An 11,696-nucleotide genomic window follows, 5' to 3' on the forward strand; every position below is an offset into this window, starting at 1 on the left:
TATATTTTTCAGAAGCAGTATTTGCATTGTGCAGCAGAGCTTATAGTGGTATTTACCCTGATACACAAATAGGAGCATTATAGGTTTGGGACGTCTTCCTGACATGAAAGGTGCTATACAAAATGTAACTTTTGTTGTTATTATTACATTAATAGGCAGACTGGTGATTGAGGCTGAGTGGCAGTACAAGCCCCAGTGCTCTGTGCTGCAGCCAGTGTTGCCAGAACTTAAAATACTGTATGTTTGTCACCCGAAGTTCGTAAGGTTGTGTATACACCACCAAATAGTGCGAAGGAGATAGACGAGCAAATCTGCAAGCAGATTTCAGAAAGATGCAAAACCAATAGAGTAGTTATAATGGGGGACTTCAATTATCCTAACACAGACTGGCAAAATAACAGTGTAAAGGTCAAGGAGAGGGAAGGATTCCTGAATTGTGTGCAGGATAACTTTATGGATCAGTATGTTTTCAGCCCAACGAGGAAGCAAGCAGTGCTGGATCTAGTTCTGGGGAATGAAGTGGGCCAAGCGGAGCAGGTTTCAGCAGGAGAGCATCTGGACATCAGTGATTCCAACCTCATTAGGTTCAGAGTACTTATGGTAAAAGACAAGGAGCATTCAAAGGTGAAGATACTCAACTGGAAGAGGACTAATTTCAGTGAGTTAAAAAGGGACCTAGCCAAGGTGGACTGGAAAGCAAGATTGTCAGGTAAAATAACTAACGAGCAATGGGAAGATTTCAAGGAGGAGATAGTTCGGGGACAGAACAAATATATTCCCACAAAGGGGAAAGGTAGGGCATCCAAACCTCCCTGGACAAATAAGGAAATTGAGATTAAAATAAAACAGGAAAAGGAGGCTTATAATAAATATCAGGTCCAAAATACAGAAGATAATCAAATAGAATATAGAAAGTACAGAGGAGAACTGAAAAAGGAAATAAGAGGGGCAAAAAGATTGTATGAGAAAAGATTAGCGGGTAACATAAAAGGGAACCCTAAGGTATTTTGTAAGCATATAAAGAATAAAAGGTTAGTCAATGGTAGTGTGGATCCAATTAGGGACCAAAGAGGAAATCTTCTTGTGGAGGCTGATGTACTGAATGAGTACTTTGCATCTGTCTTCACAAAAGAAGAGGATGCAGCCAATGCCACAGTATCGGAAGAGAGGGTAGAGAAATTGGATAAGATAAGAATAAATCGTGAGGAGGTATTGAAAAGATTGTCGGTGCTCAAGGTAGATAAGTCACCCGGTTTGGACGGGATGTATCCTAGGTTACTGAGGGAAGTAAGGGTGGAAATAACGGAAGCTCTGGCCACAATTTTTCAATCCTCCTTGGACACTGGGGTGGTGCCAGAGGACTGGAGGGTTGCAAATGTTACTCCCCTGTACAGAAAGGAGAGAAGGATAAACCCAGGAACCTTCGCCAGTCATCCTAATGTCAGTAGTGTGAAAACTTCTAGCGACTATAATCCAGGACAAAATAAATTTTCACTTAGAAAAATATAGCTTAATAAAGGATAGCCAACACAGATTTATTAAAGCAAATCATGTCCAACAAACCTGATAGCTTTTTGATGAAGTAACAGAGGAGGTGGATGAAGGTAGCGCGATTGATGTAGCTTATATGGATTTTCAAAAGGTTAGAGTGCCACTAAGAGACTTGTAAGAAAAACAGAAGCCCACTGTATTAAAGGGGCAATGGCAGTATTGATACAGAACTGGCTGGGAGACAGAAAGCAGAAGGTGGTGGTGAATGGTTGTTTTTCTGACTGGAGGGAAGTGTGCAATGATGTCCCCCAGGGATTGGTATTGGGAACATTGCTGTTTTTGACCTATATAAATGACCTGGACTTGGGTATAGGGAGTACAATTTCCAAATTTGAAGATGATACTAAGCTAGGAAAAGTAGTAAACAGTGAGGAGGATAGTAGCAGACTGCAAGAGGATATAAACAGTCTGGTGAAATGGGCAGACACGTGGCAGATGGAGTTTAATGTGGAATTAAATGTGAAATGATGCATTTTGGGAGGAAGATGAGGAGAGGCAATAGAAGCTGATGGTACAATCTTAAAGGGGGTGAAGGAACAGAGAGACCTGGGGGTTCATATAAGTAACTCTTTGAAGGTAACAGGACAGGTAGATAAAGCTGTTAAAAACGCATACAGGATATTAGGCTTTATAAATAGGGGCATAGAATACAAAAGTCAGGAAGTTATGATGAACCTACTGTGTTCAGTTCTGGGCACCACACTTTACGAAGGATGTCAAGCCATTGGAGAGGGTGCAAAGGAGATTTACCAGGATGTTACCAGGAATGAGGGACGTCAGTTATTAGTAGAGGCGAGAGAAGCGAGGATTATTCTCCTTGGAGTAGAGAAGATTAAGAGGAGACTTAAAAGTAGTTTTCAAAATTATGAGGGGATTCGATAGGGTGAACAAGGAGAAACTATTTCCACTGGAGGGTGGGTCTGTAACCCGAGGACACTGATTTAAAATAGTTGTTACAAGAAACAGAGGGGAGGTGAGGAGAAATCTTTTCAAATTCGGATCTAGAATAGATTTTCTGAAAGGGTGGTGAAAGCCGATTCAATTACAACTTTTAAGAGAGAAGTAGACAATTATTTGAGGGCATGTTTGCAGGGATATAATAATAATAATAATATAATAATCCTTGCATTTGATATAGCGCTTTCCAGGTCTTCTAGACGTCTCAAAGCGCTTCGCAGAATATGCTGTAAAGTGAATTGACTGTATATTTGTGGGGGAAAACGCGGCAGCCAATTGCACACAGCGGTGTCAGAACTCCACATGGGGAGAGCGTGAGGGAGTGGGATTGATTTGGAAGCTCTTTTCAAAGAGCCGAATGGCCTCCTTCTGTGCTGTATAATTCTATGATTCTATGATTCTATGAAAGTCAACCAGATGCGAGCCCCAAAAGTAAACCAATATGATGCGTTGCGTAGCAGAGTGGCCAACTTGGGGTAGTGCTTTTGAAATTGTATAAGAAAAGATCTTAAAAGTTCTTTTAAATAAAAAAAATAAAACTAGGCACCCTAGTTTTGTGGAGTCCTGTAGCTCAGCGGTTAGAGCACTCGCTTTGCAAGCGAGAGACCTGAGTTCAATTCCAGGCAGAGGGCGAAACCTTGGGCAAGTTTCCTTACTCCACACAGAGCCTAATAATAATCCCTCCAAAACAAAAAACAATAATAAATTGGTCATTTTCAATCCACGACTGTTTGTGGGACACTGCTGTGCGCAATTGGCTGCCGCGTTCGCCCACAAATATACAGTCAATTCACTTGACAGCACAGTCCGTGAAGCGCTTTGAGACGTCGAGAAGACGTGAAAAGCGCTATATCAAATGCAAGGATTATTATTATGAATGATGATGATGATGATGATGATTACCCGCCCAAAGCCGTTCTATCGGGCCCCGTTGCAGCAAAACGCGCCCGGTTGGGCGGGATCCCGCAGCCTGTCCCGCCCACAGCAGCTGCGGCTCGCTCAGGATTTTCAAACTTGGCGCCGGCCGCGGGGCCGGAAGCGGAAGCGGAGGGTTTATAGCGCGCCTATGGCGGGTCCCCCTCCCTTCTTCTTCCCTCCCGGTGGGGGGGGAGCGGGGACTCGAGCCCCAGAGTCGCCCCACCCCCTCCCCCCCCCCCCCCCCCCATTCAGGCCCGGTTCAGCCCCGATAAACCCTCCGACACCGTCTCACCGGAGGCCGCCGCCGCCGCTGAGAGCGCGGGCGGCGGCGCGGAGGGTGATGGCACCATGTTCCGGGAGCTCTGGTGTCTCCCACCAGGATGGCCGAGTGGTTAAGGCGTTGGACTTAAGATCCAATGGACATATGTCCGCGTGGGTTCGAACCCCACTCCTGGTATAACGGAACCTTTTTTAAACACAAAATTCAGCACTTTTTCACATCCTTTTTTAATCCCATTTTAATTTACAGGTCGTTTCTTTTGCCACCGAGTTAATAACAGCGCAGCACACGGTACAAAACGGTACCGTATACTAATGCACCGGATCTGAGAGGTTATTCCCCTTTCGCTGCTTTTTTTTCCTGTCTCTCTCCCCAAAAAAATCCTATGTTATTGTCATCATAACCATATAATAATAATAATAATAATAATAATAATAATCCTTTTGCATTTGATGTGGCGCTTTTCACCTCTTCTCGCCGTCTCGAAGCGCTTCGCAGCACAGACCGTAGAGTGAATGGACCGCGTGTTTGGGGGCGAATCATATTAATAATAATAATAATAATAATAATAACAACAACGTCGATCCAATTCACCCCTCGTGACCTCTGCGTCGTTTGTACGGTCTCGTTTCGCCACAAGAGCACCAAAGCAAAAACCCCGCGAGTAATGTCCAGCAGATAGGTAACCTGCACGGGAACCGCGAGGTGACGCGTGTGTTTGTTTTGTTTCATTTTATTTTATTTTATTTTATTTTACTTTATTTTTTTTTATTTTATTTTTATTTTTATTTTTATTTTATTTTATTTTATTTTATTTTTATTTTATTTTTATTTTTATTTTTATTTTATTTTATTTTATTTTATTTTATTTTATTTTTATTTTATTTTATTTTATTTTATTTTATTTTTTATTTTATTTTATTTTATTTTAATTTTTATTTTATTTTATTTTATTTTATTTTATTTTATTTTATTTTATTTTATTTTTAATTTTATTTTATTTTATTTTTATTTTATTTTATTTTATTTTATTTTATTTTATTTTATTTTTATTTTATTTTATTTTATTTTATTTTATTTTTATTTATTTTATTTTATTTTATTTTTATTTTATTTTATTTTATTTTATTTTATTTTATTTTTATTTTATTTTTATTTTATTTTATTTTATTTTTTTTCTTTTCTTTTCTTTTTTTTTTTTCTTTTATTTTATTTTATTTTTATTTTATTTTATTTTATTTTATTTTATTTTATTTTATTTTTATTTTATTTCACACACACACAGAGAGAGAGAGATAGGGAGAGAGACTCATTCGCACCCGGTTGTGTACGTTGCACGAAACGCACACGGTGGGGGGGGGGGGGTTGCATTCAAGTGCACGTTGTTATTTTGGGGCCCAAAAAAAACCCCCCATGAAACCGTGTGGGAACTTGAAAACACCCGTCAATAACGCGGAGCGAAATAGAGCGATAGTTTGGCGGCTCTCAGACCCCCCACTGAGCTTCGGTCCCCGCCATCACCTGTCTCGAGACGCGACACCACGTCGCCTCGTGCAGGAGGCACTGCACAGCAGCCACTCACTCACTCGCTCGCTCGCTCACTCACTCACTCTCACACTCACTCACTCACTCTCACTCTGTCACTCACTCACTCACGCACGCACGCACTCACTCGCTCGCTCGCTCGCTCGCTCGCTCGCTCACTCACTCTCACACTCACTCACTCACTCTGTCACTCACTCACTCACTCACTCTCACACTCACTCACTCGCTCACTCACTCACTCTCACACTCACTCACTCACTCGCGCACTCACTCACTCCCTCACTCACTGTCACTCACTCACTCTGTTACTCCCTCACTCTGTCACTCAGTCTGTCACTCACTGACTCACTCTGTCACTCACTCTCACTCACTCTGTCACTCACTCACTCTCACTCACTCACTCTGTCACTCAATCAGTCACTCTGTCACTCACTCACTCACTCACTCACTCTGTCACTCACTCACTCACTCACTCTGTCACTCACTCACTCTTACTATCACTCACTCCGTCACTCCATCACTCACTCACTCACTCACTGTCACTCACTCACTCTGTCACTCAATCAGTCACTCACTCACTCACTCTGTCACTCACTCTTACTATCACTCACTCTGTCACTCACTCTTACTATCACTCACTCCGTCACTCCATCACTCACTCACTCAGTCACTCACTCACTCACTCACTCCCTCACTCACTGTCACTCACTCACTCTGTCACTCCCTCACTCTGTCACTCAGTCTGTCACTCACTGACTCACTCTGTCACTCACTCTCACTCACTCTGTCACTCACTCACTCTCACTCACTCAATCAGTCACTCTGTCACTCACTCACTCACTCACTCTGTCACTCACTCACTCTGTCACTCACTCACTCTGTCACTCACTCACTCTTACTATCACTCACTCCGTCACTCCATCACTCACTCACTCACTCACTCCCTCCCTTCCTCACTCACTCACTCACTCACTCACTCACTCACTCACTCACTCACTGTCACTCACTCACTCACTCTGTCACTCAATCAGTCAGTCACTCACTCACTCACTCTGTCACTCACTCTTACTATCACTCACTCTGTCACTCACTCTTACTATCACTCACTCCGTCACTCCATCACTCACTCACTCACTCACTCACTCACTCACTCACTCACTCACTCACTCACTCACTCACTCACTCACTCACTCACTCACTCTGTCACTCACTCACTCACTCTGTCACTCACTCACTCTGTCACTCACTCACTCTGTCACTCCCTCACTCACTCCCTCACTCACTCACTGTCACTCACTCACTCTGTCACTCACTCACTCTGTCACTCACTCTGTCACTCACTCTGTCACTCCCTCCCTCCCTCCCTCCCTCCCTCCCTCAGTGTCTGTGTGTGACAGGACCTGCTCTGAGCAGCCAATCTGTAAAAGGTATCGTAGTTTACAGTGTCCTAATGACAAGAGCATTTGCAGCACAAATAAAACTCAGCCAAACAACCAACAGGTCCGACCACTAACCCACAAACAACGACAACCTCGTGACGAAACATGATCCCAGCATGTTTTCCGTCGATTCAGTGGTTCCTGAAACATCTTCTGAAAGTGAATGTTTGTACTTACATTTAGGAGGGGCTCTGGCCCCATTTCTAGACTATGGCATCTTCAGCATCCACCAGCTGAGCGGGCGGTTAGGCAGCTGCCCCTCTCACAGTCACTTAGAGCTGCCAGTGAGGACAGGCAAGGAACCAGAAGGTGATGCTTTCTGCTTTCTCGCTCTGCCTCTGGCAAGTGTTGAGCTTCTCACTCCCGCGGGGGAGAGGGAGGGGGCCTCCTCCAGGGTGAGCGGATGCATTTCAGCCACAACAATATACAGTCAATCCACTTTACAATATATTCCGTGAAGCACTTTGAGACGGCTCAATGACGTGATAAGGCGCCATATCGGGATTATATTGTCCATGTAGGACCTGGGGCATGGATGACTTACACTATGGAACCTGACTGTTATTCTGTTTTAATCTACTTAAAAACAAAGGTTTACTCACTGGGAGCAATCAACAGGTGGTTTTATTTCTTTATCCTGCATTATAATTGATCACTTAGAGCCAGTTTGATGCCTTCACAGATTTTGTTTTGCAAATAGTCTAAGAGGTGACCTGACGTTCATAATACTAGGTTGGGTGAGCAAATTAAATTGAATTGTTTGATTTTTTGGGGAGATATAAACACACAAGTTAGGTATTAACAAAATAGTTGCTTTATCGATTAATGCAATTATTGATACTATAGACAGCCAATTACCTGCACTAATTGGATTGGCTTTATTGCATTATGCATTATGAATAAGCAAACACTGCGGATATTTGAATATTACACAAAATGCAAATTGGCTACACTGCTAACTAAATAATTGTTCAATCAGGAGTTATATTGTTACTGTATTAACGGTATTTATACAAAATATGTATGCAAAATAGTAATCCTCGCATTTGATATAAAGCCTATACAGCTGACTCTTTCAGCACTGAAAAAGATAAAGATCCCCAGAAATGTTGTTATGGTAACAGAGTGCCTTCACCTGCACAGGGGTCCAGGTCTCAGTGAACACAGGCAATTTGATGAAAAGTGCAGAGTTGTCAGCTTTTGTGGAATACTCCCAAAGCAAACAGTGACATCTGGTGTTTATAGGTTCACATCACAGTGAGATGGGATCAAACTGTTGATTCTGTCTGTCCTGCATCGTCATCAAGGAGTCCTCAGGAGCCCATCTCTTTGGTCACTCAATCCACGATTGTTTGTGAGACACTGCTGTGGGCAACTGACCTGTGCATTTCAGCCACAAAAAATATACAGTCAATCCACTTTACAATATATTCCGTGAAGCACTTTGAGACGTCTCAATGACGTGATAAGGCGCCATATCAGGATTATATTATACCTCTAACCTCTGGAACTCCCTATCTCTATTTCTTAGTTTCACCCCTCTTTATTTTGAAATCCCACCTAAAAGTCTACCTCTTCAACTGCAGCTATTTTCACCTTCCCCTTCTCCCTTGCTTGGAGTCCAATCCTGCCGCTCTGAACCACCCCGAGATATTATGTGGAGGGTGCTATATAAAAGCAAGTTGCTGTTGCATAGTCATCTTCAAAGCTCTCTTAAAGTGGTATCTCTTTGACAATACCTCTGGTTAACATTCTCAAATTCCCCCTCTCTTCTTCCCTGCTCACCCTTGTGGGACATTCTTCCTCTGTGAACGGACTAGGGTAACTGCTTTTGAATGTGCAAGGCGCTATGTCAACTGCAAGGATTATTTTTTATTTATTATTCATAAAAAGGATTTTTTAAAAAGAAGCTGCACAAACATGAGGAGTCAAATGTCTTTTCTGTGTTGAGAGTTTATCTTTCTATGTTTCTAACATTGGTAGAGTTATGTTTCTTGAGAAATGAGGAACACAGAACAAAGATATACAAACAGTAAACATAGTAAAAGAGGCTTTCGCTGTAAAACAATCTTTTTGCAAACTCGGAACAACTACTTAACCCTCTTAAATTTCCTCAATTTCACAGCAGCAGCCACACATTTACTCTGTTCAGCCCCTCATCTGTGGAAAGGTGTTTGACCTCTTGAAATCCTGAAAACTATAGAGAGAGAAAAAATGATGAGATGGGTGGGGGGAAGAAACAAACAGACTTAGCTTAAATGCCAAAGGAATGCTATCAGTAGTTGTGTTCATCATAACTGTTGCTTTTGTGCAGATCTCCTGTGAAAACTCCCCATGGAGTTGTACGAGATAACAGCTAAATGTTAAATCAAGTGGGGGATTGCTTCTGTTAAGCCATGTTGAGGAGGCTTCAAAAGTCTGGCTGGCCAAGTGATTGACTGCTGTTGGGGAAAATGTGCATTTTTCTTTATCTAGCCAATAAGTGGCAGCAGCCACACACTTACGTACACTACAAGGCTGCGTACCAGAGTTTAGACGATAATAATCGTTCCTTTAACCTAGGGCTGCTGATCATTTCCCAATTCTCAAATAAGTCTCCTTGTGGTTGTAAGTAACATATTGGAGGGTTGCGAGTGAGTAATGAGGCTGTAATGGAGACCTTGATTCAGTTACAGTCTCACACACGCACGCCGACATATGCTATGTTTTATGGTAAATGCTAAGCCTGGATTATTTTCATAGTCATTTACCTTTTGATCTCTCCTGTGTCTAAGGAAGCTTATCCTGAAGTTATTACTGCAAAATAACTGTATTGCCTCATCTACATGGGAAAATTATGAGAGAATTATTGCTATTTGCAGTTGTGATGCAAAAGTTGCAGGAGGTTTCAGACCCTCCCCCACTTCGGTGTATATTACATGACATGTTACTTAACACTTTTTGTAAAATATGTAATTTCTGAATTTCCAATTCTACTTGGTCCTGAGTCCTGTAGCTCAGTGGTTAGAGCACTTGCCTCAAAAGCGAGAAACTTGGGTTTGATTCCCAGCAGGGCGAAACCTTGGGCAAGTTTCCTTGCTCCACACGCCTAATAATAATCCCTCAAGAGAAAAAAACAATAATAAAATTGGTCACTTCAATCCACAACTGTTTGACTACCACGTTTTGCCTACAAATATACAGTCAATTAACTTTACAGTATATTCTGTGAAGCACTTTGAGACGTCTAGAAGACGTGAAAAGCGCGATATCAAATGCAAGGATTATTATTATTATTACTATTACTTGATGGTATTAACCAGTGTAGCTGTTGCGATTGTCCAAAGTTGAGCTTAGCTCTGGGTGAAAGAAGAGGAAAATCAGCTAGGGATGCTGAGCTGATCACTATCCAGAGACTGATGTAAGTGAGTGCTCAAGTATACATACTTAGGTCTAATGTATGGCATTCGTAAAACAGACTCCATAGACCCAATATGAAATTTACAGCACAGAAGAAAGCCATTTGGCTCACCATGTCTGTGCTACGGCTATGAAAGAGCAATCCATTCAGTCCCATTAACCTGTTTTTTCCCCATACACTTACAGTTACTATTGTTCAATAATAAAAATTATAATAATCCTTACATTTCGTAGAGCGCCTTTCACAATAAGAGAATATTCCAAAGCACGTCACAGGCTTTACTGTAAAGTGATGTGTTTTTGTGGGTGAATATGGCAGCTAGTTTGTGCACAGTGATGTCCCAAAACAGCCATGGAGTGAGTGACCAATTTTATTTGGGGGATTGCTGGCCAGAACACAAGGAGAAACTCCCATCTCTTTTTGAATAGTGCCATGGGATCTTTTGCCCACTAAATATACAGTCAATTCACTTTACAGCATATTCTGTGAAGCACTTTGAGATAGATGCCTTGAAAAGATGTGACAAGGCACTGTATCAAATGCAAGGATTAATATAATTATCTTTAACATCCACCTGAACGGGCAGACAGAGCATCTGAAAGACGGCACCTCTGACAATGCAACACACCTTCACTACTGCATTGGAGTATCAGCTTACACTATGAGTTCTAAATCCTGACGTGTGGCTTCAACCCACAACCTTTTGACTCAGAGGCGAGAGTGCTACTGAATGAACCAGCTGACATATAACTTTAGAAATCTAGTACCCTCTTGAAAACTGATATCAATCCCACTCGATCTTTATTCCACATTCTGAAAACTTTCTGTGTGTGTAAAAAAAGACCTTGGTATACAATTGTTTGTTCCTGGATTGAACTTGTTGCACTAATCGTAACTTCTGGTGTGCGAATATCAACACCCGAGATTCACAAAAAGACAAAAAAAATCCCCAAAGCTGTCAAGGTCAGAAGAAAATCTGAAGAACAAAAAAATGGGGAAACTGCAAATTAGAGCATTGAATTCTTTTTGTTAGATTCATATGATTTAGGACTGAATGTCCTCTCCCCCTTCTGTCCTCAGTGGAGAGAAAGTACATCTATACCCCAGTAAAATAAAAAGCAATCAAATGCCTTCAGGAAAGAAGAAGGGAATGGGAGACACAAGTCCACTGAGTAATTGCACTGACATTTGCTAACTGCTTACTTTCTGAATTTATGACTTCTCACAACCACTCATTAAAATTCTCTTCTGTGACTCGCTGTCAGCTATCTATTGCCCTGTGTTTATGGATTGAGGAATGACATTCATCTGTGAGATATTTTTCTTAGCTTATTTGTATATATCACCAGTGCTACCTTGTCCTTCATTACCTGAGGGTGGCTGAAGGGACAAGGCTGCTGTTCTTGAATATACCAGTACTATTACCAGGAACTGCTCAGCTTTCTAAGTGATCGGATAATAATAATCATAATCCTTGCAAATTACATTTGTAAAAGCGCCTTTCACGTTGGGAGGATGTCTCAAAGTGCTTCATAGAATATACCGTAAAGTGAATTGACTGTATATTTTGTGGGTGAAACACGGCAGCCAATTGCGAACAGCACTG

General features: G+C 41.7%; 2 non-coding genes across 2 annotated transcripts; both read left to right on the forward strand.

Annotated features, from left to right (window-relative positions):
- Positions 1–3,800: 3,800 nt before the first annotated feature.
- Positions 3,801–3,883, forward strand: trnal-uaa. The gene has a single exon. It is a non-coding gene; the product is annotated as a tRNA-Leu (tRNA).
- A 5,792-nt stretch (positions 3,884–9,675) lies between these two features.
- trnal-caa lies at positions 9,676–9,747 on the forward strand. Its single transcript has one exon. It is a non-coding gene; the product is annotated as a tRNA-Leu (tRNA).
- Positions 9,748–11,696: the final 1,949 nt, after the last annotated feature.

This window comes from Callorhinchus milii, unplaced genomic scaffold (assembly GCF_018977255.1).
Source record: "Callorhinchus milii isolate IMCB2004 unplaced genomic scaffold, IMCB_Cmil_1.0 Scaffold3, whole genome shotgun sequence".
NCBI lineage: Eukaryota > Metazoa > Chordata > Chondrichthyes > Chimaeriformes > Callorhinchidae > Callorhinchus > Callorhinchus milii.